We start from the raw sequence: 26537 nt of genomic DNA, 5'->3' as shown, positions 1-26537 counted from the left end.
TGTCCATTTGAAGGGACCCTGGCAGTGGGACCAGGATTTATCCCTGGTGCATGAGCTGTCTTTTTGAAGACCATTCCCTATGGTGGAATGCCTTGCTCAATGTTGATGCATGGGGGAGGGGCTTGGTGCTGCCTCAATTTAATATGCCAGGCTTTTTTGACTACCCTTTCTGAGGAGTGGACGGGGGTTGGGCGGTGGGTGGGGGAGCAGGAGAAGGAAAGGGAGGAGGGAAGGAGAACTATGGTTGGTATGTAAAATGAATTTTAAAAAAGCATGTGAATCTTTTCTTATCCTTATTTTTAAAACATCTGGGACCTGGAATGCTTGGTTAAGTGTTAGGGATTTATTTCTTAAAACAGGGAGAACTTCTGCTCTGCTTGATCAGATGTCAGTCATGGCAGCTTGATTTGGGCCTGGCATATGTGTCCCAAGGAAGCCTAGGACACTACCCTATGCTCTGAATACATTTTGAATTTTTCAAGTGTTCTTTATGTTTTTATAGAAAGAATTTTCCTCTTCATTCTCTCAATGTGGCTATCTACATTCTCTTGTGGCTTAAATAATATATTAAAATAGGCATACATCCCTGGGGCATACATGCCCCTTGACCATGGTGTGTCTTGTTATTGATAGATTGTTGGGGTCTTTTTCTACTATTTTGTGAGTAATTTTAAGGTTTTACTTTTAATATTTAATTCTGGGTTATGTCACAGTGGTGGTGGAGGAGGCTGAACACACGTGAGTGTGGGGTGTCCGTGCAATCCAGAAGAGGGAAGAGGATTCTATGAAGTTATTGGCCTTGGGGTGGGGGAGGGGAGCTTAGGTGCTCAGAACCTACTTATGTCATCTGCATAAACAGGAAGCACTCTTGACCATTGAGCCTTCTGTCTCTCTATTCCGTTTGTGCTTTTGTTTGAGAATGACAATAGCTTGCTATTGTTAGTCTCTTCATTTTCTTCGTATTTGTCAGATTTCCTTTGATTTTTATGGTTTGAGAATTTCTCACTCGCATATAATATGTTTGGGTCAAATCCACCCTCTTTTTTCTATCCTCTGTAATAACAATTTTCCTCCCATGTTAGTTCTGCCTGTATGTGAGTGGATATGGAAATTCTACTGGGGCCTGGTCAGCTTCTTCAGGAAGCTTCACTCAAGAAACTGTCTCTTCCACTCCCAGTGGGATTTCATGAGCCTCTTCTAAGCTGTGCTGCAATGTTGGCTGGTGTGATCCTGTGCAGATCTTTAGACATGCACATTCATTTTAATCTGGTCTCAGTAAACCCATAGAGCAATGGTCCGTCTTCCACTAGATTTTTATACTTTTATGTTAGGTTTCCGTCCTTGCTTTTGCAACAGAATGAGCCACAGAAATCAAATTACTCTGAAATCATCTTTTATAAAAGGTTCTGAGAGCAACTTTAACTCCTTTAATGGAAATGTCTGCATTTTGTTCTTTGTATCAGTATTGGTATTGGTATTGTTTAAAGGTGATTTCAGCTAGTTTGGTAGCAGAATGAATATGTAAATGGATATAAATGGAATACGAGTTTTCATAACATAAGAAGGAATACTTTGTGGTTGACATTGAAGTAAAGAAAAGAGTGGGATCAAAGACAGTCTCTAGGTTTTCAAGATTAAACATACTGCTAACATTTCAAGGTATTTCATACAAACTTTTATGTTCACTAAATCTGTTTTCTTTATAGATATTCTTTGGAATGGCCTAATTGTCAAATATAAAAGTTAATTTGATAATACCCTAAAATATTATTTTCATCTGATATCTTTATCCAAATAAACACAGCAAAGAAAAATTTGCATTTCCTCTAATTTATCAAATACAGAGTTGTTGAAGCATTGTCCTACAGGTTGAAGCATTGTTCATGGTTTTTAAGGAATTACAACTTCTTCCCTCTTGAGACTGATAACTTGATTTATTTCTTCTGTGGTCAGTTCAGAATGACAATTTGGTTGATTTATTCATAGAATTGTTGACCCTCTAGTTCCTTCTTGTTGGTTTCTATTTTATTGATATCTGTTCTTATTTCAATTATGTAAATTCTTCTGGTTGTGTGAGCCTTCTTTGTATTTACTCTTTCCTAATGTATATTTTTAAAATACTGGCTTGTAGTCTTCTATTTTTCTCCTTAAACAGTTTATTGAGCACTTATTTATCAGAATTATATAATAAAATAATTTCACTTTTCCCTCCTGATGTGGGAGTGTCATATATCAATCTGTTGATTTCATTGGTTAAGTAATAAACACTGCTTGGCTCATAGCTTAGAACATAGGTGGGTGGAGTAAACAGAACAGAATGCTGGGAGGAAGAGGAAGTGAGCTCAGAGACTCAACAGCTCTGCTCTCTGGAGCAGAGAGACGCCATGCCCCGCTCCCAGGCAGACGCACGCGATGAAGCTCCGACCCAGGATGGACATAGGCTAGAATCTTTCCAGTAAGACCGGTGCCCACAGATTATTAGAGATGGGTTGATCAGGATATCAGAATTAGCCAGTAAGGGCTAGAGCTAAAGGGCCAAGCAGTGTTTAAAAGAATACAGTTTCCATGTAATTATTTCCGGTAAGGCTAGCCGTGGGGGCAGCCGGGTGCCGGGGATGCAGCCCCGCCACTCCTATTTCAGCACCCTCCTTTATGTATTCAACATTAATTTATGTCATTAGAAACATAGAAGTGTTTCTTTTTTATTGATTTTATGCTATTAAGCCATTGGCCAACCTCTCTTTGCTAGACTGTTATTGGGCACAAAGAATATTTTAATTTTCCCTTATAATTTCATCTTAAATTAATGAATAACTTGACAGGTGTCCTGTTTAATTTTTCAGATATTTATGGGTTATTTACTGAAATGATTCCATTGTGATTGGGTCATAAGCTTAGTATGAAAAGTCTGTAAAGTTTATGGTCCCTCACAATGATCATGGAAGCTCACCTTGCCCTTGGATTCCTGCAGCCAATCAATTCTCTTCAGATAAGGGCAGATAGCAGTGTTATTGTACCATTCAAAGATCTGTGCTGATTAATTCCTTTGTCCTTTTGTTATCTCAGTCACTGACAGAAAGGTATCTAAAACCATTGAGATCATTGCAGCATTCTCTACTTTTCACTTTAACTGTGTTCTGCTTTATTCTACTTTACATAATTTCATAGGATTTTTGCTATGGACATATACAAGTGTAATAGCCATATATCGCTGATGCTTACTATTTGTCCTTTATTGTATGTGTGTGCTACTCTTCATCTCTGTGAACCACTTTCCCACTCTCCATACTACCTGGTGTTAAAATACTCTTGCCCAGCACTTTTTGTGCTCACTGTGCAAAGTGGATCTTCTCTGGGCCTGCATTTCATCTTTTCTCTGTTTTGCAATTAAAAACTCTTGTAGCCAGGTGTAGTTGAGTTTATAATTTTGCTGCTTGGCTAATCTCTGCCTTTTCTTTAGAATACAGAGACAACTGAGCTTTAATGTGTAATATGGTTCTTTAAATTTTTTGGATTTATCCTCTCATTTTAGCAACTGCTTTTATTTGCTTTTATTCTTTATGTAGTATTGTCACCCTTGTACATCTTAATGGAATCATTCTAATCTTCCTAATGCTATAGAGATGGATACTGTGCATTGGTATGGATCTTGGTTTATTGATACAAATTTAAGTTCAATTTTGTTATATGTATATTTCTGCTCTTGATTAAGGAATTGTGTGTACAACTCATTTAAAAATGTAATGTATAATTAAGAAACATAAGCTAATAGACAATCACCTATAATAGTCAAACTTGTAGTTATTAGTTAGATTTTCTAGATGTACAGAGATATATTTCAGATGAATAGGCGTTGTTCAAACCTTTCAAAGACTACAGAATATGACATTTAAAATGTTAAGAACTTTGGACTTTTCATGACAGTGAGACACATCTGCTCCTAGCAGCACCAATTACTTTAAGAGGAAGATGGGCATCGAAGAGGCTCCTCATGTAGTTTTCTAGTCATTTGGGCAAGAAACATCTCTTGCCTCGACTGCTTGATGGTACGCTATATGAACTGGACATGCAGAGAGAGAGCCCATGAAAGAAAAAACTTTGGATACCACCAAAGTTCAAGCATTGAATTTTATTAGGGAGACTTAAAGGAATATGGGTAAGGGGCTATTTACAGAATCAGAAATGCTGCAGAGGCGGCTGCATCACTAAAACCCACTCCTACATGGATGATAGCTCACAAAAGCTGGAAACCTGGATCACGTTGCACAGCCCACAGGTGGCTCAACAGTTTGGAGAGTGTCTTTCAATGCGACTTGTTAGTTGGTCTAAACCTCTTCCAGACAGGTCCATTTGTTTCTGTTTCTTCCAGGCAGCTGGTCTAGGTGGGAATCTTTTTCACAGCTGGGCTTGTCTGAGACTGACTCTCAGCAGTCTTTATTTCTTACTCTGGGAAAGAGGAGAGCTTGTGAATCTAGTTAGTTTTATGAATTTCCTGAAGCTGTTTAGGATTGTTTACCTTCCTGTTTAAGGAGCTTTCTTGTGGGATTCAATCTTTGAGGAAATTGCCACACAACCATGGGAACATGACCAGAGATATCCATAGAGACTAGAAGAGAGGGTAGGATATCCTGGAACTGGAGGCACAAGTACTTTACAGGCCACCTTACTTGGGTGATTTCATACGTTCTAGTAACTGAACTACAGTCCTTTGAAAGAGCAGTAAATGTTCTTAACCAGTGAACAATCTTTATAGCCTGGTACTTCCATTTCGTTTGGTCTTTTTGTTTCTGATTATATTTATTGTTCTCTGTGTCAGAGTATTCATGTTTAACTTTTCACATTTGATTAGTACTAAGATTTTATTATTTCATTTTTTTAAATTTATTTATTTTATGTATGTGAGAGTGCTATTGAATTTATGCCAGAAGAGGGCATTAGATTCCTCTATAAATGGTTGTGAGTCATCATGTGGTTGCTGGGACTTGAACTCAGAACCTCAGGAAGAGTATCCAGTGCTCTTAACCACTGAGCCATCTCTCTAGCCCAAGATTTTATTACTTCATAGCAAACGTTGCACAATATGCTTCTTTTATCCCTTTCATACACAGTGATATCTCCCGTACTTTGGTCAAGTGTGATGTATACACACATCCCACACCTCACAAGAAAATGTTACAACATATGCCCCCAAGACACATATATTTAGAGACTTAAGATATTATTTTCTTCGTATTAACTTCTTATTAACTTTACTCTTAAGCTCTTTTTGATTTCAAAGTCCCTTATTACCCTATAGTGTATTTAACTTCAGATTCTCTAAGCCTTCTTAAAAGTACTTTCAAACTGAGCATGACATTTCCCACTTGTAATTACTGTCTGTATTGAAGACACTGAGGCAGGAGTTCTGCTCTGAGTTGCAGTTAATCTGAGCTACCTTGTGAGACTCTCACAAAACAACATGTCTTCCCAAGAAAGTCTACATGTTCTATACTTGACATATTATATACTTTTTACTTCATTAAAAAAAAAGAAGCAGGAAGGGTTGTGGTGTATTTTTTAATCCAAGCCCTTGGAAGGCAGAGGCAGACAGATCTCTGTGTGTTTGAGGCCAAATTGGTATACAAAGCAAGTTCCAGGGCAGCAACCTGGGCTGTTACACAGGGCAACCATGTCTTTAAAATAAAAAAAAAAAAACATGTCTGATTTTATTTCCTGAGGTCTGGAGAACTGTGAGTGTAGAACACAATATTTAAATATAGCATAACTTTTCTTCAATATTTGAAATTTATTTCTCAGGATTTTCTGGTCTCCCCATGGTTCCTGATTGGGAAGTCACAATCATTCAAGTTGCCATCTCCCATGTTTCACCTGTCTTTTGTCCTGGCTGCTTTCATGACTTCCTTCTTATATTTGTTGTGCTTTAACCTAGTTAATGTTTTTTATTGATTGAAGTGTTCTGAGATTCTTAAAGCTGTGAATTTAAATTGTTCAGATTTGGATTTATTTTTTATTTAAACTCTCTATTTTAGCTGAAGATAAATAATCATTAAATGTCTTACAATCAGTCAGCAAAGATGGTGCAGTAAGGAGCTATAAAACTCCTCACCCCACAAAAAGCATCATGAAAACTGGCACATGTTACAGAGAGCACACACAAGATGAGCGCTCGGACGCAGTCTGTAGCCAACGGAAAGTCTTTTTCCAGCCAGTTGTGAAGGCACTCAGGTGTTTGGTACCCAAATATAGTGCTGAGTATTTAAGGTAAGAGGGTTTTAAAGACAAACACCGCCTCCTAATATCTCACTCAGGAGCCATAGAGGGAGATTTTATGCAAGGCAACAGTTTATGGGAAGCTAAGTGGTTAGCTGGAGGTAGAGGTTGGCTCAAGCAGGCTGTTTAACAGAGCTAAGTTAGCAGGGGCAATGTAGTAATAAGGACGGCGGCGGGGCTGCGTCCCCAACACCCCAGCTGCCTGCCTGGCTAGCTTTTGCCCCGAAATAATTACACAGACACTGTATTCATTTAAACACTGCTTTAGCCCATTCATATCTAGCCTCTTCTAGGCTAACTCTCCCACCTGGACTAGCCCATTTCTTATCATCTGTATAGCACCGGTCTTACCGGGAAGATTCTAGCCTAAGTCCATCCTGGGTCGGAGCTTCATAGCGTGCGTGCGTCTTCCCTGGAGCAGGTAGCATGGCGTCTCTCTGAAGCGTCTGCTCCAGAGAGGAGAGCTGCGGAGTCTGACCTTACTTCCTCTTCCTCCCAGCGTTTTGTTCTGTTTACTCCTCCCACCTATCTCCTAACCAATGAGAGCCAAGCACTTTCTTTTAATTTAACCAATGACCTTCCTCCATCATTTCCCCTTTTTTGGTTTAAACAAAAAAAAAAAGGCTTTAACTTTAACATAGCAAAATTACATATAACAAAACAGTTATCAAGTAAAAGTTACATCAGAAACATTTATACATATAACAAAATTGACCGTAAATCTCTATCAATAAAGCAAAATCTATACTAATGCAAATTATTCATGTCTATATCATATCCCCCTTTAAATGTAAAAGAACATTTATAAACTGTATTTGGAAACATGGGCGCAGTTTTTTCTCTCCAAACTGTTTCCTGCTGAATGGGGGCGTCGTTAATTAGGTCTTTCATGGTATAACCTGTGTGCTAGTTTCATCTCAGTTGGCAGTTGAGCAAAGCAATTTTCTGAAGATGTTCACAGCAACCCTTCAGGAGGACGTGGTCCATCATACCAAATCGGGATAGATGCAATCCACAAGGTCTGATCCTCTGTGAAAACAAAAGAAGAATCTCTTTTCTAAAGTATCATATCCTTAGATCCAAATTCTGAAATCAAAACCTCATGATATCTGTTCTGGTTCCACTTGGCAGCCTATATAATGAAATGTCTCTCTGTACTTAGCTCCTTCACAGTCAAAAATTTTAAAGAAAACACAATAATACAAAGAATCCAGACTCTCTGTGAATTTTCCATTTTTACGCGGCTTATTTTTATTTATATCTATAACTATCTGTACTCTGTCTCTTTAAAGACTTTACTTTTAATTTTTTCTTTTTAAACCATTAACTTTATTCTCTATATTCTTTTTCTTCTCTCCCCCAAGCCTACGTACATTCATCCAACAGTGTGACTCATTTAGTGGTCTGAATCGGTCCTATTGTGAATCTGCAAGTTTTTACTATCCAGGAGCACTTTTGATTTGCGCCTTTAAATCACTAGGCACTTAAGAATCTAAGCTGTGACATTCCTAGGTTAACTTTTTGCTTTCTGATCGTATATCTTTGACCTGGAATAACTCTTTAGACCAGGCTGTCTTTGAACTCTCAGAGATTCGCCTGTCTCTGCCTCCCAGGCATTGGGATTAAAGGTGTTTGCTACTACACCTTGAACTCACAGAGATCTGTTTGTCTCTGCCTTCTAGGCACTGCGATTAAAGGCGTGTGCTACCACACCTTGAAGTCACAGAGGTTTACTTTAAGAATTTTAACTTTTAGTCTGCATATTTTTTTAACACACTTTAAACCATTCAGAATTTTTCTCTGTCTTTGAATCTCTCTTTACTGTATATCTCTCTTTTTCTGACCACATGAGTCTTTAATTTACCAAGCAATCTCAGTAGGACTAAAGGCGTGGCTTTGATGGCTAGATGTAGCCCATTCCTTAGCTTTCTGCCGTTCCAACCTTGTGGCTGAGGTACTAGCCAGAGCCGCATTCAGTGCCACAAGTCTACAGTGTTACAAGGTCCTTGCCATCAAACAAGCTACAACAGACAACACTCAAGTCCTCTCTCTGTAGCCAGCCCTCTTGCTTTAAACAGTCAGAGTTTGCCCTGGCAGGATGGCCCAGAAAGCCGGCATTTTTAAATGGCACAGCTTTTTTCCTGCTACGGCTGAAAACCAAAAAGCATGACTTCAGCTTTTCGTCAACACCATTTAAGTGTTTTGTGGCAGGACCTCTTAATGAGCTGCAAGCTTTGCAGCTAAAGCTGAGTCAGGAAGCCTCTCTTAGATGAGTCGCTTGCTTGCCTCTAGCAAGCAGAGTAGACCTGAGAAATTGCCATAAGAAACATGCTTTACTCTGTTCTTTTCCAAGCTTTCTCAGGCTTTCTTTGGACTCAGTTAGCCACACGTCTGGGCGTCATTTTTAGTAATAAGGACAGCAGCGGGGCTGCGTCCCCAACACCCCAGCTGCCTGCCTGGCTAGCTTTTGCCCCGAAATAATTACACAGACACTGTATTCATTTAAACACTGCTTTAGCCCATTCCTATCTAGCCTCTTCTAGGCTAACTCTCCCACCTGGACTAGCCCATTTCTTATCATCTGTATAGCACCGGTCTTACCGGGAAGATTCTAGCCTAAGTACATCCTGGGTCGGAGCTTCATAGCGTGCGTGCGTCTTCCCTGGAGCAGGTAGCATGGCGTCTCTCTGAAGCGTCTGCTCCGGAGAGGAGAGCTGCGGAGTCTGACCTCACTTCCTCTTCCTCCCAGCGTTTTGTTCTGTTTACTCCTCCCACCTATTTCCTAACCAATGAGAGCCAAGCACTTTCTTTTAATTTAACCAATGACCTTCCTCCATCAGGGCAACTTTGTCCTGGGGTTCCTAAAAGAGAGTTGGGCAAGTTTTCCATGTGATTCTTTCTCAAAGAGGTCAAGTTCTAGCTAGCTAAACCTGAAACGGCCTCAGCAAGTATGCAAATTGGAGGAACACCAGGGTGTTATTCCCTGGCATATAAGTGGTCGTAATAACTTTTCAGAAGTCTTGAATTTGAGTAAATCTGGTGCAATCTGGAGAGTGTTCTTTAAAAATAATGGCTGAATGTCAAAAACATTTTCCTACAGGCACCTCTCAGCTGACCTTTATGTTTTAACAGTTCTTCTCTCATTTGGAGAGGAAAATGCATATGGATTCTTCTTCTTTAGTTGACCTTCTCTTATCTATTGTGTTGTGCCATCCGCATCGTTCATTTTTATTTCAGGTTCTGCATTATTTTCTCTCATCATATCTTACCTTGGTTACTTCTTGATAGCTGATTTCTGACCTGAATGTTTCTCTGTTGGCAGACTTCAGATATAGCTCTCCTTATCTTGTGGGAATTCTAAGGATAACTGACTTACAGGCATGGTTAGTCGGCAATAATTCTAATATCTTATTATTTTAGGATTGACATATGTTGGTAGAAAGCAGACGAAACTCTAAGTGTGTGTTATTGACATGGACTTATTTATTATTCTTGTGTATGTGGCTCAGTAAATAGACTACAGTCAATGTGCTTAATTCTGACGAAAGTCTTATTTATTATTATTCAGTCTTCCCTGCATGTGAGACTCTGGGATTAATTTCAGATTGTGATAAAGGTCAAACATGAGTTCATTTTCCCAACATGTTCTAATATTAAAGTCTTTCTTGTACATCTATCACTAAAGGAGTCTGTGAGATGTTCATTTATATATTTAGAAGACCCATTTTCTAGTTATCAGTAATCTCTACTAATTCTTTTGTTAGTATGTAGTATCTACTGATCTCTAGTCTCTACCTTTTTCCCCACTTCTACTGAGTTATATGTTGTTTATCTTAATATACTATCTTTCTTTTAAATTGGGCATCTTCTTTGACACAAACTTAGAAAAGGAGTAAAAGGAGGAAGAAGGTAAAAAGGAGTAGGAAGAAAAGAGGGAACAAAATGAAAGGACAGAAAAAATAGAACTTGGGTCACTACATTTTTTTTTCAGCCTAAAGTACACTTTTTCTTGATTTACTTTATATAACCCTCAGGTACATTTTGACTTTTTTTTTGTTTCAAGACCCACTGTGTTGTGTTATAAATCCAATTTATTAATATTAGCAATATATCTATGCATATTTACGCATATTAAATTTCAATCTAGTATAAATTAATTGAATTATATTGTTTTGGGAATCCTTAAGACAAATTTAAACATCTATAATCTTAAGAAGCTTCATATTCAATGAGACATTTATCCCTATGAATGCTTAACCCTGATTTAATATGGAAACTGCCAAAGGAGAGGTAACTTTATGGTGTATTAAGTCTGATGAAATCTGACTTTGTTTATTCTGCCAAGGGGTTAAAAAAAACTTTAAAGTTCTGGGCTATGTTCATTCAAACTCAAAGAGACAAAATGTGAACAGTTTTTATGTTAGGGGGAAAAAAGCGGAGTAAAAATAGGTGAGCAAGAAAGGTGGAGTGATGGACAAGAGATTCAGTAGGCAGCTACAGGTCTGGGAAGCAAACAAGTCTTTGAGAACACCAAAAGGGAGTTGAATGTCATCTTATACACAAAGGTAGGTGATACTGGGTTGTTAAAGATCAGAGCTGAAGACCTTAAGCTTTTGAAATGATCCATTTAAATGCACTGTTTGCTTATTCCATAAGAACCCAGAGAACACTTCCTAGGGCCATTCAGTAGATTTTTGCTGTCTTCCTGCTATATGCCAGCTGCTAAGCCAAGGTCTTCCTAAGTACACTGTACCATGGAAACTGACGCTGTGGATGTATAAGTGAGGAAGAGAAATCTTAATTTCAGAAACAGGCCTCCTACGGCTACTAGGGTGATTGGCTTTTTAATTTGCCTCTTTGTCCACATTCTCTGTCTGTGGAAGCAGAACTCTGAATTCACCTCTGCTCCTGCTGAGAAGTTCAGATTCAACTTTTGCAGGGCAGGAATGAGCATTTTCCAATCAGTTTGTAGTTACACCTAAAGATCTATATAAGTTTTCACAGGCATTGCATCATTCCTCTTTTGTACAGAGTGGATGTTTGCTCATCAAATTTGTGTACTTGGGAACAATTTCTAAAGACTTTCTCCACAATACAGAAGTCATAAACTACTTCTTTCTGCCGAGTTCTGTTTTTAAAATGGATTTTTAGTTTGCTAGAAGCAATTTTGAGACTAATTAAAAGTTTAATAAATAAACATAATCTATTATTAGTTAAATTATAATGCAGTGATGTTTTAGAACTGGAGCAACTACGCCGCATAGTGAATTCCTCAATAAATTATGCATGAGCAACTTGGAATTGCTTACCTCAATTTGGACAGTGCCCGATATTAAAGTGTACTGTATAAATTTAGTTTGTAGTTTGAGGGCATAATAGGGAGAGAGAAACACAGCTTCTGTTAGCTTTCGTTTATTCTGGCATTAGTCTTGTGTTTTAATTGTGTTTTAAAACTGTTATTTATCTGCTTACTTTTTAGTTTTCTAATAATTGTGTCCATCGAAGTATTAGAATATAAATCCACTTCAGTAGAAGTAAAAATGAAAACTGCTTTTAGAAAAGCAATTTTCCCCCCACAAGTTTCCTCATCTCTCAAGGCTCCGTGGAAATTTGTTCACTTACATATTTGTTTCAAAATAATCTATTTTAAGTTTTAATGCCAAAGCATAATGTTAGTTGCTGGTGAAATGATTAGAAATAGAGGATTTTTCTTTTGTTTGCGTATGTGGATATGCACATTTACATGCGCATTGGGAACAGGGGCTGATGAATAATCTAGCCAAATAACGTACAGCGAGGTAAACACATTAGTAAAGACAGAGGCTTCAGTACTTGATAAGTCTTCCCAAGTGTACATCAAAGCATAGGGAGTGGGGAGAGGGACTTGGTCTGCTGAAGCAGAACAGAGCTGGCACTGGAAACTAGATAGCATCTTAGACACATTAAATAGAGATGCTGATTAAACAGTTTCTTCCTGGAAAAAAAAATGTCTAGTTTCTTCAAGTTGACTTGGTATTAAGATGTAAGCAGCCACCCGATTTTTCAGTCCATCTGCATTTCAATGTATGTGTTCATGCACCGCTGAGTCACAATTACTGCCGTTCACATTCTGAGCTTCTGAGCTGAGACTGCTTTTAGCTCTGTGTGTTCTTATTTAACAGATATTAGCACAACTATGTCAGCGATATAAGTCTGCTTCTCTTGGTGGTCTTGAAAACTTGGAAACTTGGAAAGGTCTCTATGACATTGATCCATATCCCCTTGAAGACAATAAAGGTCGAAAGAAGATTTAGAGGGAAAACAAGTGAATTTGTAAGGTGGCTTTAAATACACTGAGACAGTCCTTCATGGAGACTGGAAGTGGCATTGAAACTAGAGAAAAGGAAAGGGGAGGGAAATCTCTCACAATATCGTGAGATTCTAAGAAATAATCAGGAATACATGTAATGGTTTAAGTAAAATGCTGCAGGTCTCCAAGTGGCAGCAGTGGGCCATAAGACCACGCTGCAGGCCCCCAAGCTGCAACAGGCAGCAGGCAGTGGGTCCTGAGACCACAGCAGACTACGAAGGCAGCCGGGTCCCAGGCAGAAAACCGCATGGCAGGTGAGATACTGAGACATTTAGGCATGCCATACAGAAGTTGGATATTTATTTAGTGGGTTATGGAGGGATAAGGAAAAGGGGGGAAGAAGAGAAGAGAAGGGGAAGAGCAGAGAGAGAGAAAGAGAAACAGGGAATTTGGGAGGAGAGGAGCCATGGCAGCAGCTACTTCCTTGGGAGAGAGACAGGAAAGGAAAAAAAGCTCAGACTGGAAGCAGAAGGGAGTGGGCCGGGCTTGTCTCTTAAAGGGATAGGACAGACCATTACAATACAGACTTATGTGCACTGTATCTAACAACCCATGACCTCTTTCATAGCATGAATAAGAAAAGGAAACATGCTTTGTCTTTTTGTTTGTTTGTTTTTGAGGGAGTGTTTTGTTTTAAGAGTGCAGCATAGAAACTGATGTGTAGGGAAAAGCAAGTTCAAACCACTTCTGCAATGGGAAAGGCCACATAGGGGGAAAAAATCTCCTTCATATCAATGATTCGACTGGGGTCAGGTTTATCCTGATCTTTGAGAGTGGAGGACAACAAAAGGCACAATTTGATATGATCTTTATCAAAGCAGTAACCAAATACTAAAGTATATGAATCACCACATACATAGATTTTAGGGCACAACCTTTGTAGGTCTGCAAAAATTCATTGGCCAGAAAATAGTCTAATCTATTTAAGAAAGAAAAGAAAAGGAGTCTCTGCCTACCACCAAGTCAAGGCAAAGGTAAGAATGAATAATACTTTTATATTATCCAGAAGGAAAACAGGAGACTGATTGCTCGATCTTCAGTATGTATGGAAAACCTACAAGACAAAATACTGAAGATTGGAAAATTTCTGGAAATTGTGTAAAAGAACAGGTCAAGAATCAGATGGTAAACATGATCTATAGATCATACAGAGACAGTTGACACATTTCTGTTTTGTTTGTTGATTTGTGTGTGTTTGTGTTCTTCCCAGCCTGAAGCATTCATCAATGCACAAAATAACCTCAACATGAAGTGTCACTCTAGGAAAATGGATGCCAGTGCTCCCTAGTGGCCCTCATGGAAAACACAGAGAGGAGGACAGAGAACAAGGAAGACCAAGTGTTTGTTCTCTGTGGGGCAGTTTAAATAGCCTGTGGAAGTGGTCTTGACTTTCCCTGGGGAGGGTTGATCATTTGACAGGCTCTTGCAAAGGTGGAGTTTGGACTGAGGCAACTCCCTGGGAAGGGGGCTTTGAAATGGAACTTCCCACCCAACATTCCAAAATGGATGCCAGGAGCTGTGGTGAAGTCCCCAACCAAACATTCCAGACTCTTCCGATGAAGAGACTACTTACTGCAGTCAAGGGGCAGCATGGGAGAGGGGAGAGTTGGGAATAGGAGGGCTCACACTCAGCCAGAGGTGTGGTTGGAGAGGCATTTGGTTTACTGCCATCCTGGAAACCTCAGGTATTTGTTCCTTGAGGGAAATGAGAAGCCAGGTTGCCATATTATTGGCCATATGAATGGGGCAAACCATGGGAAGGGTCATTAACTGCCAGAAAGAATGGGACAGAGAAGTGCCCTGGTGGGACTTGAGAGCCCATGGGTGAGTAAGTGAGACACAAGAACAGATATGCCCTTTAAAACCAGATTGTAATTGGTTGGTGTCCTTTGAACCAGGAGAGTTGGTACCAATGGTATAGTCCCAGGAACTGGTGCAGGTGTTGGCATTAACTGGAGGGTCCTTTTTTATGGACTTGGCCAGACGGCAGGAGTGACCTGTGAAGTATGAAACCTGTTAATCCAGGACTGTGAAGCCTGTGAAAGAGGCACACGGGTCTGTATTTTTAGCAAGAACAACCAAGGACTGAACATGGGTTTTCATTGTTTGTTTGTTTTCATCTTTCTCAGGTTATCACACAGACTTCAGCTTCTGTGCCTTTTAGGATCCAAATGCAGGCTCCTCAGACTCCACGTTCCCCAGGGAGGGAAGTTTCCTGAATACTGCTTTCAAATGTGGTAACATGATGGCAAGAAGGACCAGATAGAAGCCTGGAAACTGAGCAAGGGGCAGAGGAACTCTTACCAGATAACTGAGGAGTTTGTTTTGTTTCTCTGACTCTACTAACAAGTGCTACCCACAGGATTTTATGCTGTCTCAGGAAAAAGATGTAAGAAAGTTTCTGATCTCAGGCTCTACCCCAAGCAGTCAGACTCATTGTTGAAGTTTTAGCTGGAAGATCTAAGGCTTACAATTTGTATGCAGCCACGGAGGTGAAATGGAGTTCTATAGAGAGAAGAGATTAAAGCAGATGAACAGACTCCACCCTATTTCTCTTACTTTCACATCACCTTGACTGGCTCACTGGAAAACCCACCAACCTAATGCTCAGTCTGGCCATCATGTCATGTGACCAAATAGGCACCTGTTCCACACATGTCCACTCAAAATAACAAGAAAACCTCCTGTTGCTTCTCAGTAGAAGCTAATGTCACACACTTGTAGCTTGGGTTGAGCTCATTGGATCCAATTTGACTATCAAAATCCTATACAGAAGAACATCTAGTCACCATGAACACACACACATACACAAACACAAACACACACACCACACCATGCTACCAACAACAACAACAAAATTACTGTGCAGCTTAGGCCTTTGTTGTAGGCCTTCTTGAATTTTATTCCCTCAGTGACAAAACTGCAACATGAATCTTATTATCCAAGGGGTCATAGTGACAATTTGATCATGTAACTATATAATTTATTCCCCAGAAGACACTTTGTATTGTCCCTCCCACCATACAGCACTGATTTTCAAGATGGAAATATCTCTATATGCATACCTTATTTTCATGAGGCATGGCACATATCAGCTCTCAATTATGTTCTGTTAAGGAATTTAATTAAAATGCCTTCACTCAGATGTGTTTTGAACTGCGGTTCAAACTATTAGTCTTTTACAGCGTGTCTCAGGTACTCATTCCTTTATGCTGTTGAGCATTTCATGTGCCCCAAGCTTAATGAGAGACCCTGTTCCTGCCCTGCCTTTGTGCAATGATGTCCTTTCATATTTAACATGACAAAAATAAAAGTCATGGAAAATATGTTAAAGTTTGGGGAAATGTTAAAAAATAAAGTAGGGAGAAGGTAATTAACTTTTCCCCCTCGTGATTCTCTTTGTAGCACTTCATTTATTTATTTTTAAAGGTTAGCACCTGCTTCTCACGAACAAAAATAAATAAAAAAATAAATAAATAGATGGTGGAAAAATTTTGTCTGGAAGGCTTTTCTTTGAAAACTACATAACTGTGGCCAATTATGCCAACAGTGTGAGGTTTCAAAACTCTGTAAGAACCTGTAAAAGCATGAGGGAGAAGGAGAAGGACACAGCTTCTGTCTTGGTGGCAAAGTCACATTCTTATCACAGCCGCAACAGCTGCTCTGTTTCACTCAAACTTGGCAATAAAGCTGTGATTACGCCCATTGTTTCTGTTTTGTTGTGTTTTCTCACTATCATTTTTTTTAAATATCCAGATGTTTGGCATGACAGTGCATGGCCGAGTTTTTATGTGTGCATGTCTATGTGCATGCATATAAGCGCTTTCTTCTTCCAGCTTCATTCTACATCGCAGATAAAGGACAAAAATAATACCTCTGCAAGCCCCATTGCTAGACTGTAACCCCCAATCTACCACCTGTAGGTCCATTCCAAATACCAACCCTTCCACACCCACATCTGCAAACACAGAAACACACCATCAGCACGAACTCCACTCCTCATGCAAACTTATATCTGCGCATACAAGTCATGAGAAATTTCAGAGCAAAAGTCAGAATTAAAATGGAAGGAGTATGGGACAATGTGACCTCCGTCTCCTCAACTCCTAGAGGAGCTTACTCCAGACAGTGGCAGACAAAAGAAAGATACTGCAACTATCCAAGATGAAGATTCAGTTTCTAGTGTAGGATTCCATGAGACATTGAGTAGGGTCTCTATCATCAATGCTAGGATGCAGACAGAACTGAAACCTGGGTACAGTCAGGTTCCAATCAGTCAGCTTAACCCCAGGGGTGCATTTGTCCTAAGAGATTATCAACATCTGAGGAACATAAGCTGGCTTGGCTTGTTTTATCAGTTCCCAGAAAGTGTCTGTCTTATTTTACTTTTTTTTTAATTGAAAATAGATTCTTCTCTCATACAATACATCCCAACCATAGTTTTCCCTCTTTCACTCTACCAGCTCTCCCCACCCTACTTCCCTTCTCCCACAGGTCCACCCCAGCCCAGTCTACACACACAGAAGCACCACTTCCTCTTTAGCAAAGAGCAGGACTTCAAGAGATATCAATGACCAGATACAACTCCCAGAAACAAAACAAAGGCAAACCATTTTTTTCCTTTCCTTTCTTTTCTTTTCTTTTCTTTTCTTTATTTTGTTTGTTTGTTTTGTTTTTCTAGACAGGGTTTCTCTGTAGCTTTGGAGTCTGTCCTGGAACTCACTCTGTAGACAATGCTAGCCTCCAACTCACAGAGATCCGCTTGCCTCTGACTCGCAAGTGTAGGGATTAAAGGTGTGCAACACAACCGTCCGGCGGCAAACCCTTTTCATTCAAAGTTTCAGAAAGCACTAGAACTCCAGCTGTATTATAACTATGCAAACACACTATTTGCTTCAGATAAGTACATTTTTGCTATCTGCTAATAGGCTTAGTATTCCTTGAGGAGGATCCTAAAAATTCTGGATCCAGTCAGATTTCAGGACACAGGACCACAAGGCACAAGCCTTACTCAGGTGATGTTATGAAGACTTCAGAAGAACTAAAAAGAATGAATCAATCAGGGGTTAATGACCATCCTGTCCTTTCCAGCAGCCATGAGCCACTTCCATAATTAGTCTTTAAAATGATGCTCTATTTTGCATATTTGGAGGTCCAGGACTCCTGTTTGGTGAATGCAGACTTTACTTCACATATAAAATGTTTTACTGAACTTCGTAATGCTGTGGGGTTTAATTTTGGTTTACTTTTAATTAATTGATTTAAAATTAAGGAATAATTCAGAAAATATGACTAGGAAACAATTTTACTTAAAAAAAGAAGAACAACAAAACAACAACAACAAACAAACAAAGAGGGAAGAGCAAATGCCTTCCCCGTCCTGACTCTGCAGTTGGAGACATCCTGAACTGAAGTAATTGGCTTGGGGGCTAATTATTCTGTATGTCCAAGCAACCAGACTTAGATTTGTTCAATAAACAAGTGGGAGCCATGGCAGGAGAGAAAGGAGTGATTTGTGACAAACCATTTCAGGAAGCGTGCTGATATGTGTGAAGTATTCCTGGCTCTCTTGACTTTTCTGCAGATGACCCAGTATCATTTTGATAATAGCCTGAAGAGCTGATTTCCTATGCAGGTTAATAGGATGAGGCAATTGGATTAGAAGCAAAGACCTCTACATCTACAAAAACAAGGATTCCTGGAGCCTACATTTCCCCTCTTCCTATTCATCTGCCCATCTCTCAGAGATAGTTTACAAGTTGATGCATCTCTGGGCTCGTTCTGAAATGTCTCATTATTATGCCTGACTAAAAACAGGTTGTTTCTACAGATATAGCTGTATCTTGGAAAACACTGCAGTGTAGGCAAATGCTCTTCTAATTAAGAAGTGAGAGACTAAAGTACATATACTTCAAATGATTTGTCCTGGATTATTCCTGTAGAAATAGGTTGTGGTAGGAGTTGAAACCAGCTAGCCTTTCTTAAAAACCTGCCCAATTCACTACACCTACCTCTCCAACCATCGAAGAGTTCCGCCTTGTAAAATATTCTACAACACACTATGGTTATTTTCCTATAAGACCTTTCCCAGCATCACTTGCCTTTCTTGACAATTGATTGCTTGCCCAAGATCGAGCTATCTCCTCCAACCTAATAGCAGTGGCTGTGGAATTTTCCTAGGTTATTTTGTGTCAGTTAAGTAACTTACAATCAGGTCATTGGCTCAAAATACAGAACTATTCAACTACTCAGGGCACATAGCTTTATAATTTTGTGTTTTGTCTTTTTTTTTCTAATTTATTGGTACTCCCTCTTAGGTCAAAGATTAACAAAGAGTTTTGCTTTCTCAATTCTTGAAGAGAATTTTAAGAGTACTTCAGGGTACTTGATGTGTTAGGTTCTAGTCCCTTCCAGAGTCCCTTATACGAACGTTGCTCTTAGATTCTTGTCTCTAAATTCACACTGTTGTTTTATTGCATAGCCTTTACTATACTTGCTTGTTCAGGCTAATAACTGGATTTCTCCATCCCCTAGTCCTGAGTGTAGTACCCACTTTTTACCATCCTATCGTAGTGGATATTATTTGTGTTTTGATAAATAAATCTAACCTGAAGACCAGAGGCAAAGCTAAAGCCACTAGAGGTCAGGCAATGGGGACCCTCGTGTTTAATTTTAGGATTTGGGAGACAGATCAGATGGATCTCTGTGAGTTCAAGGACATCCTTGGCTACACAAGGTCCATCAGAAATAAATCCAGGTGCTGGGCGATGGTGGCGCAGGCCTTTAATCCCAGCACTCGGGAGGCAGAGGCAGGCGGATCTCTGTGAGTTCGAGACCAGCCTGGTCTACAGAGCTAGTTCCAGGACAGGCTCCAAAGCCACAGAGAAACCCGGTTTCGAAAAACCAAAAAAAAAAAAAAAAAAAAAAAAGAGAGAGAGAGAGAGAGAAAGAAAGAAACCCAGGTGATGGTGGCTCACACCTTTAATCCCAGTACTAGGATTTCATATGCACTTAATACCAGCACTAGAGGTAATATAAAATGAGAGGAGTGAGAGAGTCTGTGTTTTAGTCTGTGGTCACCCAGCCTTGGTAGAGGTGAGGCTTCTCTAGTAGCTTGGTTGCTTGCTTTTCTTGTTTTCGGTTGAATCCTTACATCTGATTCTGAGTTTTTATTATTCATCCTACATCCTATCATTTTTCTACTAAACTTGTCCATCCTACAGCAAAATCCTAGACAAACAAGTCAGATTGTTATAATAACAAATAGTCTCCCACCCTAGTGACCTAAGAAGGAAAAGATACTTTATTTTGTACTCCACCACAAGAGAAGAAGTGTTGTCTTTATCATACTACATAAAATTCAGCAGCATGGAAGTTTCATATAAAAATGAATAAAGAATTGATGAGGTGGCTCAGCAGGTAGAAATATTGGTTGCTCAGCCCTGACAAGCTGGATGCTACCCTCATCCGAGGACCCATGTGGAAGACAGAGAACTGATTCCCACAAGTTGTCTTCTGACAACTACATGTGCACCATAGACACACACACACAAACACACACACATGCTTGTATGTACGCACAAACACACACCATAAATACATATTTTATATGAAAGTAAAATAGTCAAGATATATTAATCTTCAAGGCTCTGTGGCTTTAGTGACTGATCATTCTGTTTTGTTTGTATTGATTTAATTCAGTCAAGTGATCATGGCTAATTTCAGTACTCTTTAGAGAGGATGATCCAACTGTGGGTTGTTGTGGGCAGTCACAGAGATTGCAACAATTGCCCCCCATTGCACCATTCACTGCTATAAATCAGGAAAGGAAGTAATGTAAAACTTCGCTTTTAGTTTACTGTTTTAAAAGAACCTTTGAGTAAAGTAACTTCAATAAAAATAAGAGAAAATCACATTCAGTTGGGTAGACAAACACTGTAGTTTTTATGAAATATTTCACTTGGATATAGCACTTTTCTAAATTTTGTTTTTAGAGCCCATCTAATATTCTCAGCATCATCGTCCTACTCTGAATTATGCAATTCACTACCTACTATCCTCATCTCCAAACTCCTGTTCTTTGATAGCAATATTACATGGCTCATAGCACACCTCATTGGTAGTCACAATTGCACATTCAGAGCCTGAGCCACTTAGTAAACCAGATGTGATATCTACACTCTCTTTAATTAAAGTTTCCATTGCTTCCCCTATTAAAGCATCATCAGACCACGCTGTCTTCAGTTTGTGAATCTGCTGACACCATGTAACTGAGGGAAGCAATTGATGCTGACAGAATAAAGATGGGTTTGGAAGAGGAGCAGACCGTGAGACTGACTTAAAGGACACAATGAGCAAGATGTTGTTATCCCAAAGGGGAAAGGCAGAGGTCTTAGATGGTTGCTGTGACCTTCAGAATATAGACCAGCTGGTGTTGGGGTGGGTAGAAAATAACCACTATAAGATGGGGATACACATGCACAACTGGCATGAGGTTCAAAGGGTAAACACATTCGCTATGGAAGGTTGAAACTGACTGAAGATAGCCAAACTTTCATCTAATCAAGCAGGTCAGGGGGTGGTTTAGCAAAGGGCAGGTTGCTGAAGGAAAGATGTTTTGCTTTCCTGGGTTTTCTTGCAGCTATTAAACGAAAATCTGTGATGATCATTCCCTTCCCTTCCCTTCTGCTCTTCCTCCCTCTTCTGTCCTAATCCCCTTCCTGTCTTCTTTCTATTCTTTCCATCCTTTTCTTTCTCTCCCTCCAGTTCTTCTTCCTGGCCTGCCTTCTTATAAGCCTGTGGGTGGGTAAGAGCAGGTGAAACCTCTAAGAGAATAACTAGGTATAGGTAGATATCTTCAAATTCATACACCTGTTGTATAAGACTATCCCTCAAAGTCAAGAGTTATTAAACAGAATTTGTTGTGTTAGATGTGGGAAACCTCCTTAGGAGCTGTTGTTCAGGGAAAATCCCAGAAGCATCTAAAGCCATGCAAGCTCTTTTCATTCCTTTTGGTTTCTAACAGACTTAGGTGAAAAGACTCTATTGAACCTTCAATCTATTAAAATACAGAGAAATTAAACCAGAAATGATATGGGACATTCCTCTTTGATGGCTAGCTTTCACAGTCCTGGAAGCTACTATGCAGTTGACTGAGAGAAGGGAGACATCATTAGAAATTTTTGTTGGGCATCGTATATACTTTAATACCAAACTGTCACGCAAGATGTGCCAACAGGAACAATAGTGGCATCACTGTAAGGTGGTAACCCACTGCTGGGTTTTAGAATTATTTCACAGGAGGTATTTAATCTAATATTGTAAATCCAGTCAAGAACCTATCACTTGGAGCCAGGTGTGTACATCTTGAAATCCAACACTTTAGAGGCATTTGAATATGTATGAGTTCAGGACCAGGTTGGTTTCTACAATGAACTCCAGGCTACCCATGCTTGTGTGTCCATGATTTGAAAAGACATAAGGTTTTACAAGGAAACTTGTTACTACTGGTATGTACCTAATTTGACAGCATCACAAACTATTTTGTGTTTTTTTAATTAAAGATTTTTATTTTATTTAAATTTAAATTATGTATGCATGTGGACCTGTGTGAGGATATGTACACATGAGTTAAGTTGCCCACAGAGACTCAAAGTAGAGTTGGATTCCCTGGAGCTGGAGTTACAGAAAGTTAGTTACCCAACACACATGATACAAGGCAAACTTAGGTCTTCTGAGAGGCCAGGATGTTCTGTTAACAGCTGAGCCATTGCTCTAGCACCCAAACTGCCCTCTGTTTGAGGCCATCATAAATGGAGACTAACACTACTCTCACCCTCATTTAAAGAAACTCTTCTTTGCAATGAACGGTAGTGAATTCAGGGAATTATGACAGCTCTAGATGCTGAAATAGTGATTACCACTGAAAATTTAGACAAAAATAGGACTTTTACACCACTCCTTCTAATACTCAGGAAACATTGCTGAAGAGGGGGCAAGGTGAATTTAACAGCTGGGAGATAGGGACAAAGACCATGAAACGCAAGCTTGTGTGAATGGCACAAGCATGCCAATCAATCTATTCCAGCTAACATTGCCTACACTTGGCTTACATCAGTGTGGGGCTGTCATTAGTCAAGCATGGATTAAAGAGAGGCCTATGTCTCCCTACAGTGTTAGCTACTGGTAGATTATGAGGCATGCGGAGTCATTGTCTTCAGTTGTATAGCCATGAATTAGTCAATCAAACACCAATGGACACTTCTAAATCCATGCTCACACTGACAATCCTGATTAAACTCAGGGGGCCATAAAATAGAATAAAAAGGCATGAATATAAGAGTCTTGAAGGGAAATTAGGGATGGCTCACAGGGACAGGAGTAAGAGAGAGTTGGGTGTGAAAATAGCCAGAATGTGTTACACATCAATGTCTAAAGTTGATTAAAAAATAATAAAAGACAGGTCAAAACTTAATAGAAGCCTTGGAGACAGAGGTGGGAAAAAGCCTACTTATTTGCTTTCCAAAGTTCAGTGCTGGTTTTTTGTATCAGAGGAATTTGAAAGAAAATGGATTTGTGTTTGCCGAGAAAGGGAAATCAAATGAGTATTGGATTACTTAGTGTGAGCCATGAGCGCTGGGGCTTGTGGCCAGCTGAGCTCGTCTTTAAATATAAATTCCTCCTTTTAAGTCCATGTAGACTGATGCCCTCACATTAACAAGTGCCTGACTCTCCATCAAAGAGAGATTTATTAAATTTAATAGACCAGAATACTATTACATAAAGAATACTGTCCCTTAGCTGCAATGAAGTCACTCAGCCAACTGATGGCTATGCTCGTTTCCTGGCCGTTTTGCATTTTCCTATTACTGCTACTGCTCAGAACCAGATCTGGACTCCTTTGCTGAGGGCAGTGCCACATATGCCTTCGTACTTCTAATACCTACAGGGTAAGAAACCCAGAGCCTCAGGATCACACTGATTTTGTTGTTATTGTTGCTGTTGTTAATTGTTTACTTGGTGTTTGCTTGATGCTTAGCTTTTAATATATTTTTTTTCAGTTATGATGAAAGTTAAAGAGACACCATACCTTCCTGCCAATATGATCAAGTTAGGGTGTCTGTAACTTTTTCAGAACTCCACTAAAAGGCTTCTGTGCAGAGGGACAGACAGTTTTATAGACAAAAACCATCTCATGCGACAAAGGCTTTATTGTCACTCATTGGTTGAAAGGGTGCAGTTCATCTTGTTGAGAAAAGCACACAGAGTTCACGGTGGTGAGTTTAGAAGCTGAGACCCATCTCACTTGGACAGAACAAGAGATACCATCTCTCAGCTCTACTTTCTCCACTTTCTTTTATCCAGGCTATAAGCAGAGTCCAAGGAGTGGTACTGCCTATCTTCTACGAGGATTGTGTATCCTCATATAAATTCCCTCAGCATCACACACAAACTTGTGTCATATCAACGCCCTAGGCGTATTATAGTTTAACATAGTTGGCAGTCAGAGTTAACCCTCAGAGCTATGAGGTTCATAGCTAAGTGTAAGCATAATGCCGTGATGTTCTTTTATGGCAATGTAAGCATTCGTAGTTTGGATATTCAGCCTCATATTACCTAATAGGTGAGTCAAAAATGTGATTTTGATAAATATGTAACTCTAAGTCACCGTGGCAATTAATTATCAGCCAAGGCTTTAGTTTAAACTTCAATCAGGTGGCTAGAGAGATGGCTCAGTGGTTAAGAGTACCAACTGCTCTTTCAGAGATCTCAGGTTCAGTTCCCAGTACTCACATGGCAGCTCACAACTATCCGTAACTCTAGTTGCAGGGAATCTGATACCTTCTTCTGACCTCCAAGGGCACAAGAGACACATGTGATACACAGAGATGCGTGCAGGCAAAACAATCATACGTTAAATTAAATTAAATGATCTAAAAAGAAAAAAAATGTTTAAACTTTGATCAGAATGTATACAAGCTGTCATCGACACTAATCAAGTATAGCTTCACATATTGCATGGGCCTCCTATGGATTTTATTCTCTTTAGTTCCATCACCTTTGGGTGTAATTTGCTACATACTAGTTTTTAAAATACTTTCCTCTTTCTATTCTTATCAAGATATTATGAGTCTGTTTGACTATGCTCAATACCTCCTGTGAGATCCTAGAAAATCCTAAAGTTATGACATAACATACCAGCCTTTACCTTAATTCACGTTGAACTCCTCAAGATTTTAGTTTTGCCTTTAAGAATTATATTTTCAAACAGGCTTATAGTACCAAGCATTGATTCATACGTGTGGAACAGGTCTCAATCTAAACAGAAAGCAGTTGGTTACCCATTACCAACTTACCTCTACAACAGTAGGTAGTTCTCAACTGCCTGGCTGATGTTGCGGCACACAGCATCTACACCTTAGTAACTCTTTTAATGACAATTCTACTCAAGCAAGCTACAGAACAGTTTCTAGAAATGAGGGCTAGCCAGTAGGGAGGAATCTTCTAGCCAAGTTGCAGCTTCATTTTCATAACTGGCAACCTAAAGGTATGCTACCTTCAGCAATAAGATTTTATCATCCAGGTATGGCAGGCAATGAACTGACATTGCAAAGGTTTTATTGTTTTGTGTGCTTCATTGTTCTTCTGATCAACCGCTTAGAGGGAGACAATTTACTATGGCACTGGTATATCATTGAATGTCACATATCTTCTAGGTCAAGCTTGGAAGATAATAAGCCATATGAGGAAGCTACTGAAATTGTTTTACTGAATGGACATGATGTACCACTCTTCTACGTAACTATGTTTATCCCTATAGATTAGTGCTGCTTTGGCTTTAATCAGAGATGTTCCCTTACTTATGATGACAGTAACTTCAGAGACCCATATCATGTTCCTGTCATGAACCCACTGAAATGACTCATAAAAACAAACAAAATGTGAAAATAGAGAGGGTACTAGCTGTACAGAAGAAGGGGAGAACAGATATACTAGGAAATAAGAATTTACATGATAAAAACATTCTTTCTGAATACATATGAAATTGTCATAAAGAAACTCGAAATTGCATATAATTAGAATATACTAATGCAATTTTTATTTTTTTAAAAATAATCTAACTCGCTATTCCATCCAGCTTACAACCAGATCCCCCCCACACTCTGTTTCTCTCCCCCCTCCCTTCCCTGGTGGCAGAGAGCCTCCCTGCTCTGCCTGCTTGGGCGCTGGGTCCTAACCCCAAGCGTAGGGTAAAGGGGAGCTCGGGGGCTTCTTTGTCCCCATAGCCCGCCTGCAGCAAGCAGGGTGGGCCCTTTGTCTGCGAGCGAACCAAGCAGCACGGAGTTTCGATCAGGGCACCTAGTGAGACATCATTGTGGTGAGTGAGTGCTGCGGCACCCGGGAACAGCCCGCCTACCCTTCCTGATCAACCTACAGGGCTACACTGCCCGGTACCTCCTCTCTCTTCCTATCCCATCCAGCTTACATCCAGATCCCCCCACCCTCTGTTTCTCTCCCCCCTCCCTTCCCTGGTGGCAGAGAGCCTCCCTGCTCTGCCTGCTTGGGCGCTGGGTCCTAAACCCAAGCGTAGGGTAAAGGGGAGCTCGGGGGCTTCTTTGTCCCCATAGCCCGCCTGCAGCAAGCAGGGTGGGCCCTTTGTCTGCAAGCGAACCAAGCAGCACGGAGTTTCGATCAGGGCACCTAGTGAGACATCATCGTGGTGAGTGAGTGCTGCGGCACCCGGGAACAGCCCGCCTACACTTCCTGATCAACCTACAGGGCTACACTGCCCGGTACCTCCTCTCTCTTCCTATTCCATCCAGCTTACAACCAGATCCCCCCACCCTCTGTTTCTCTCCCCCCTCCCTTCCCTGGTGGCAGAGAGCCTCCCTGCTCTGCCTGCTTGGGCGCTGGGTCC

This window comes from Microtus pennsylvanicus, chromosome 2 (genome assembly GCF_037038515.1).
Source record: "Microtus pennsylvanicus isolate mMicPen1 chromosome 2, mMicPen1.hap1, whole genome shotgun sequence".
Taxonomy (NCBI): domain Eukaryota; kingdom Metazoa; phylum Chordata; class Mammalia; order Rodentia; family Cricetidae; genus Microtus; species Microtus pennsylvanicus.
This window is presented reverse-complemented; position numbering follows the sequence as displayed.